The following is an 8,311-nucleotide window of genomic DNA, read 5'->3' as shown; positions in this document are numbered from 1 at the left end:
ATTTAAATCACGGCTTCATTTCCCTTTGCCAAATACACAAATCTACATGGCTCCGTCGATGGAGCCATGTAGTCTAGACGTACCCTCACTGCCTACTGCTGTACTCACCCTCTTCTGTTGTGACACTGTGCAGGCTGATATGTACACACAAAACTGATCTCGTGTTCTAACTCAAACTGGATTCCAGGCTATGCAGCTTTATAGCCTAACACTTCACCAGCAGCGGACATACTGGTTCCACCATCTTCACTCCTCCCACTGTGCACTTATCCCCTGCATCTGCAAAGCTTGAATTGCTTTAAACCCTGTGTGGATCTTGGGCTGCTTCAAACCAGTCAAGAGAGAGATGTTCACTACAATTTAGCCCAAAGAGTCATCATTAAAATAGGAGGACAGGTGGCCATTACCGACATCTGTGATGCTATACAGAATAAATAATGATTCACAAAGTCAGAATTACCAGCACTGATTTCTCTGTGAATCTCAGGCTCTCTGAAATACTCAGTACACATAGGTTTAATGGTTTAGAACAGGGGTGGGGAATCTTTTTTGGGTTGGGGCCGCTGACCCACAGAAAAAAAATCAATCAGGGCTATACACAAGTGAAAAGAAAAAAATCCTCACTGAGACACTCCCCACATTCTCCTTGCACATAAGAATATAGGGGGCCCAGCCTAGTATGTTTTGTGTGCTCCAGTCCTGTGGTGGGCTGTGGGGTGGCTGGAGTGCCAACACGGGCTCCCCAGTGCTGGGAGGGATCCTGAGCCTCGCATGCTGGATCCAGGCAAACCGGGGGTCTAAACCCCTGGTCTAGAGATTGATTGAATACTGAAACCCACTTCTGAATAATCTTCTCCTGGGTAACTTAAAAAACAACAAATAGTCTGGTAGCACTTTAAAAACTAACAAAACATGTCGATGGTGTCATGAGCTTTCACTGGTCATCTGAAGAAGTGGGCTGTGCCCACGAAAGCTCACGATACCATCGACATGTATTGTTAGTTTTTAAAGTGCTACCAGACCATTGGTTGTTTTTTTTATTAAGTTTATCCTGTACAGACTAACTCAGCTACCCCCTGAAGCTTCTGCTGAATGTACATACAAATCCCTGGACTTTACATCTACAAGATGTTATCTTATGGTACAGCCCTATCAAATTTACAATCTATTTTGGTAGGAATAAATGGTAAGTTTTCCAAGAGGAGAGAGGTAACTAGTGGGGTCCCCCAAGGGTCTGTCCTGGGACCAATCCTATTCAACTTATTTATAAATGATCTAGAGAAAGGGGTAAATAGTGGGGTGGCAAAATTTGCAGATGATACCAAATTGCTCAAGATAGTTAAGACCAAAGCAGACCAAACTAAGTGACTGGGCAACAAAATGGCAACTGAAATTTAATGTTGATAAACAGGGCTCGCCGAACTGCGGCGAGCTCCGCTCGCCAGCCGCACTGTCCGGCGATCTGCGTATGCACAGATCGCCCGAACCTGGCTCTTCCGGGCGAGTAGATTGCATTATTTGTCAAGGCCTGTTGATAAATGTAAAGCAACCTGTGTGTGGGGGTCATGGCTACCTTTCTGGGGGGGTCGCAGTGCTTGGATCTGGCCGGCTGCTTTTCCTGGTGTCCTATGTACATGCAGTGGGGGTAGGAGGAGAGCAGCCCGACAATTAAAGGAACTGCTTCCTTTTTTTTTTTGCTCAACCAAATTCAGCAGTTCCCCTAGGGGTAGCGAATGAAAAAAGGTTGTGCCCTACTGATGTAACATAATGCACTTTGGAAAACATAATCCCAAATATATATACAATAGGATGGGGACTAATTTGGTTACAACTACTCAAAAGAGAGTTCTTGGAGTCAATGTGGATAGTTGGCTGAAAATATCCACTCAGTGAGCAGCGGCAGTGAAAAAAGCAAACAGAATGTTAGGAATCATTAAAAAAGGGATAGAGAATAAGACAGAGAATATATTATTGCCTCTATATAAAACCACTGTACGCCCACATCTTGAATACTGAGTACACCTCATCTCAAAAAATATATATTGACATTGGAAAAGGTTCAGAAAAGGGCAACAAAAATGATGAGGGGTTTGGAATGGTCCCATATGAAGAGAGATTAAAAAGACTTGGACTTTTCAGCTTGGAAAAGAGGAGACTAAGGGGGGGGGGATAGGATAGAGGTCTATAAAATCATGACTGGTATGGGAAAAGTGAATAAGGAAAAGTTATTTACTTATTCCCACAATATAAGAACTAGGGGTCACCAAATTAAATGAATAGGCAGCAGGTTTAAAACAAACAAAAGGAAGTTTTTCTTCACGCCGTGCACAGTTAACCTCTGGAACTCCTTGCCAGAGGATGCGGTGAAGGCTAGGACTTGAACAGAGTTCAAAAAAGAGCTAGATAGATTCATGGAGGTTCGGTCCGTCAATGGCTATTAGCAAGGGTAGGTAGGACTGGTGTCCCTAGCTTCTGTTTCTCTGGAAGTGGAAGACAGGGGAGGGATCACGTGAGGATTACCTGTTGTGATCCCTCCCTCTGAGGTACCTGGCATTGGCCACTGTCGGCAGACAGGACACTGGGCTAGATGGACCTTTGGTCTGACCCACTATGGCCATTCTTATGTTACTTCTGCACTGCTGCATTCAGAGTAGGGATGTGAAGTATGACCCTTATCTGGTGATGCTTTCTCGTTACGGTTACCTGACATGGGCAGGGGAGTGCGCCAGCCTGGCCAGAGCAGTCCTTGCCTATGATGGGCTCAGGCAGGCTATTTCCTCCCAGCCACCCCTGTTTAAGCAGTTAACTGGATAAATATAACATTTATCTGGTTAACTGATTAAACAGGATTTTACATCCCTAATTCAGAGCCTGGTGGCCAGAGGGAAGCTGCTAGCCAGGCACCCAGCTCTGAAGGCCACACCACTGCTAACAGTAGCACAGAAATGAGGGTCCTGCCTCAACTCTAAGGCTGTGTCTAGACTGGCCAGTTTTTCCGGAAAATCAGCCGCTTTTCTGGAAAAACTTGCCAGCTGTCTACACTGGCTGCTTGAATTTCCGCAAAAGCACTGACGATCTCATGTAAGATTGTCAGTGTTTTTGCGGAAATACTATGCTGCTCCCGTTCGGGCAAAAGTCCTTTTGCGCAAAACTTTTGCGCAAAAGGGCCAGTGTAGACAGCACAGATTTGTTTTCCACAAAAAAGCCCCGATCGCGAAAATGGCGATCGGGGCTTTTTTGCGGAAAAGCATGTCTAGATTGGCACGGATGCTTTACTGCAAAAAGTGCTTTTGAGGAAATGCATCCATGCCAATCTAGACGCGCTTTTCCGAAAATGCTTTTAATGGAAAACTTTTCTGTTAAAAGCATTTCCGGAAAATCATGCCAGTCTAGACGTAGCCTAAGTGTTCCCCTGTTCCTAATCCACTGTACCTTTATAAATAAAACAGCACACGCATAGAGTGGTGCACAGTGCTGGTGCAGACACATGAAACTCCTTAGCAGAAAGGGCGAGCAAATGTTTTTTCCATCATCACAGTCACAGCTAATTATAATTTTTAAATGTATCCAGTTATAATATTCTAATTCTATGCAAAACACCGAGGGGCAGATTCAATGAAGCTGGCATAGGAAGAGCACATGATAACTTTCCTCTCACCCCAGCCCTGGCAGGAATTTAGCCACTGGGTTAATTCTACCCATTACTGCAGCTTTGAATCCAACCGGGGCTCCAAAAGATATTTGCTTGCAGAGGCTAGTTCTGTGCATTCCTGACATGACATGACATAACATGCTATGGGGAGGTTATCACTTTTGGAGGGGATAGAGCCAGCCTTATTGATAACTGCTTAAGGCCTCTGGTTGGAATTCCTGAGAGCTGGGCCTAGAGCTGCGGGATCCTACCATGCTGGGTCATACCAAAGTCTGTGTACTGTACTTTTGGGGCCAGATTCAACTCAGATTTGTGCTGGATTTGGGAACACAAATGCAGGCATAGGTTCTCCTGGATCAGTGGCAGATCCACCAGGGAGGAGATTACCATGGCAGAAAATGGCCCCAACCTCCCTTCCACCATTACAACTCAAAGCGTGGGCAGTGGTAGTGGGGAAGGAGATGTGCAAGGAACGCACAGAAATAGCCTCTGCAAGCAAAGATCCTTTGGATCCCCTGGCTGGAATAAAAACTGCAGCGTTGAGTAGGATTAACCCAGTGGCTAAATTCCTGCCAGGGCTGGGGTAAAAGGAGTGGATCAGTACAGAAAGTTGCCATTTGCTCCTTTCTATGCCAGCTTCATTGAATTTGCCCCTTGGTGTTTTGCTTGTAATTAGAATCATAGAATCACAGAATCATAGAATCATAGACTGGAAGGGACCTCAAGAGGTCATCGAGTCCAGTCCCCCGCCCTCAAGGCAGGACCAAGCTCCGTCTACACCATCCCTGACAGATGTCTATCTAACCTGTTCTTAAATATCTCCAGAGAGGGAGATTCCACCACCTCCCTTGGCAATTTATTCCACTATTTGACCACCCTGACAGTTAGGAATTGTTTCCTAATGTCCAATCTAAACCTCCCCTGCTGCACTTTAAGCCCATTACTCCTTGTCCTGTCCTCAGAAACCAAGAGGAACAAATTTTCTCCTTCCTCCTTGTGACACCCTTTTAGATATTTGAAAACCGCTATCATGTCCCCCCTTAATCTTCTTTTTTCCAAACTAAACAAGCCCAGTTCATGAAGCCTGGCTTCATAGGTCATGTTCTCTAAACCTTTAATCATTCTTGTTGCTATAATTGACATTTAAATATATTCAATCATTATAATTGAATATATTTAAATATTATAATTAGCTGTGACTGTGATGATGGAAAAACCGTTTGTTCACCGTTTCTACTTGTGCTGTTTTATTTATAAAGCTACAGTGGATTAGGAACAAGAGAACACTTGGACTTGAGGCAGGATGATTCCTTGGAACGGAAATCCACCTGCTGATGTTTATCTGAAGCTTCTTTGCCTTCCTAAAGTACTGTAGTTATTTTGTTATGTCTCAACATCTCAACAAAGGAGAAATGGAAATCCAACCAGCCGGGTTTTATCTCAGCAGAGATTTAGCACTTCCAAATCCAGGGGAATATCTCCTGCATGCCAGGACCATCTGCCTGCATCTGCAAATGCCAGGCAATGCAACGATCACACAGACATGTTAGAGATGGAAGAGCCTTCCTAAGATGATTGTGCCTCAATCCCCGACCCTTAGCCAATGCAAGGCTACTTTTCCCCTACAGTATATTCTACAATATACAGATGTGTTGTATTCTGCAAACATAATTGGGTGAATTTGAAGCAGCCAGCCACTCTAGATACAGAGCTTGAGTGAGATAATAAATAGTATAGAGGGCAGGGTATAGAGACAGAGGTTGAAAATGGAGACAGACTTTATAGCTTGCCGTAAATCGGTGGCCATCCAGCTCTCCACATCTGTCATACTGGGCACTGCAACCACCTGACTATTTCAGCTGTGTTAGAACTCAAACCTTTCTGCTCCAAAAGCAAAAGCCCTCTAACATGGCAGATAAGGGATGAACAATTCCAGTTTTCAGAGCTGAGCAATGCTGATCGTGTCCAGCAGAAAGCAATGATTAGACAGTTCCCATTAGGTTTCAGTGTACTTGACTAAGCAAGACATCAGTAGAGAAAACCGGCCAATGTGAGTTAAAGTCAAGGCTAACATTGTGCCTACACTTACATTAGGCTGCTGTATTGCCAGAAGAAGAGGAAAATGACAATCTTGCTGGCCTCCTTGTTGGGCGAGATTCTGAAAGCAAATCGAAATGCTGCTGTTTAAAAGGGAATTTTTCATGCTCAGGCTGAGGTCACTTCACAGCAGTGCAGCCATCGGGGGCCAGCTTCCAGCAAAGCCAGTCTCCTGAAAACTGGCCTGACAGAAGTTGTCTGATTGACTGAGCCACCTGACAGGCTGCAGGAGTCAAGCAGCCTGATACTCAAGCTCAGCAGCAGTGACACTCTAGTGACCGCTCCCTGTGCTCCTTCCTCCAGCTGTTCTTGGGCCTGTCGCTTTCTGCAGTCCTGCTGCTGCCCTGGCACCCCACTCCAGCCTAGCTTCTGGCTCCTGGGTCTGACCCTCAGCTGTTGCTCCCAACTGTGGCTCCAGCTAACCTTTCAGCTTTGGCTCCGCTCTCTGACTTTTGCCTATGCCTTCACGCTATGGCTTTGGCTTACTGGATCCTTGCTCTGGCCTTTGACTTCACTGCAGCACCCCATCCTAGCTGTTACTCCAACCATGAGCTTAACTCGCCTGCAGCTCAGTCACTGAGAGTTTGAGCAGTCCAGAAAATTGAACAAGGGCAGGCAAGGAGCCCGACTACCCGTTAGATGGATTCTGTAAGTGCAGCCACCCCCCTGCAAGATACCATGAGAAACCTGCAGCTCCCATTGGCCCAGGTACGGTCCTGCAGGAACAAACTGTGGTCCTGCAGGCTGAGGCCGTCCCCACTGTGTTTGCTGCCTCCAATTCTAGGAAACCCTGCATTTCAGTGCTGGCTATGTTTGGTGGGGAGAGTGACAAATTGAATAACAGAAGACCCTGGTGTACTGATCCCCTGGTGCACTAACACCCATCTTCCTGCTCTCTGGGGCCCTCTGTCCTGCTGGGCTAGATCCTTTGGTTTCTCCCAGTCAAAGCACAGAGTTGGGGTTACCGCCCCGCTGTAGAGCAGCACAGCCACTGAACCAGTTCTGCTCTGGGAGGGCTCAGGAAACCAACACCCAAAGGGAACCAAAACTCCAAAGAAATCCATCTTACTCTGTGTAAAAGTTTTATGCAGTGAAAGCTCATAAAGTCTGTCTACTTTATCAATGAAAGAGAGAGATGCACAATGGTTGCTTCCTCCTCCTGGGACAGTTATTTACAATGAGCTTGATAATAAACAAAAGTGGTTTTATTAAGTATAAAAGTAGGATTTAAATGATTGCAAATTAAAACAATGAGATCAAAGTAAGTTACCAAATTAAAATGAACAAAATGCTTAGTTAGTTCTAATCCACTAAGAAACTTGTGACATACAAAATCTTACCCTAAACCAGGGCTACTCAGCTTTGGAAGCCACAGTGATACTCACAGCACAACTTAAATGTGGTTGCATGTACATGCAAACATATATGCAAATAGATGCAAATAGCTTCTTTCACACCGGCGGCATGAATACAAAGATTAAGGCAAGACTATACAACACACAGGCTCCATTTAAATCAGTTCTGCTGATATTACCATAATGCCGTATTTACCTGATTTCTACTCATATGCCAGCACTTTTAATGAGCAATGACAGTCCAGGAATTTAACTACTAAAATGCATCTCAACAGAAGACCATTCTACTGACTGCTTTTTTGTTTTGGATCCCACCAGTGGGCTGTGCACTGACCCACGTAAATCCAAACCACTCCGCAGGCCGCAAACAAATGGGCCGTGGGCCACATGTTAAGTAGCCCTGCCCTAAACAGTTGTTTTTATCTCAGATAAACAGCTTCAAGTTACTCAGACTTGGGTCAGTTGCTTCTTCAAAGTTCTTTGTATCATCTTAGGGGGGGCCAGGCAGTTTCAAAGGTCAGCTGAAAACAAAGACTCCCCTGTGCTTAAATAGACTTTCCCCAGGGCAGAAACCGTGTCAACCGATCCGCGTCTTAGGAGAAGATACTGCAAGAAGTGAGACATGATGGCGCTGCCATTTAAGGAACATGGCGGTGCTTTGCTTTCATAGCCCACAGCTTATGCTTGTTAAAAACCATCTTTTTCGCAAAGAAATTTGGGGAGACAAAGGTCTTATTTCTCAGCTGCTGACTGGGCCACTGAAAGTCCAGTCAGCGGCACAGCTGGGCTAACACATGGGTGTTTGGTTTTGTGCATTAGAAGGCTGGCAACCTCCCAACCACTCCTAGGCCATGTCTACACTACAGAGTTTTTCCAGGATACCTCCTCTGCTGCGTCCAGGGAACACGTCCGCTTTTTCAGATCAGTTTCTGAAAAAGCGGGCGCGTTCTTTCAGAAGCCCTATATTCCTCATCTCATGGCTCTTCCAAAAGAGGAGGTTTTTCCCACATTTGCCCCAGGTAGACAGTCCAAATGTCGGAAAAGCCTCTTCCAAAAAAAGAACCAGAATAAGGTAACAAATTGTGGTTCACAATTTGCATACTTTTTCCAAAAAATAACTGCAGAGTAGACATAGCCGTAGAGTAGAGGACAGCTGCCAGCCAGGACCCAGCACCCTAGAGGGGGAATGGGACATTTTAAGTGAGGT

The sequence above is a fragment of the Pelodiscus sinensis genome, chromosome 27 (genome assembly GCF_052426305.1).
Source record: "Pelodiscus sinensis isolate ZL-2025 chromosome 27, ASM5242630v1, whole genome shotgun sequence".
Taxonomy (NCBI): Eukaryota; Metazoa; Chordata; order Testudines; family Trionychidae; genus Pelodiscus; species Pelodiscus sinensis.
The sequence above is the reverse complement of the archived record's forward strand: the minus strand, read 5'-3'. Positions refer to the sequence as shown.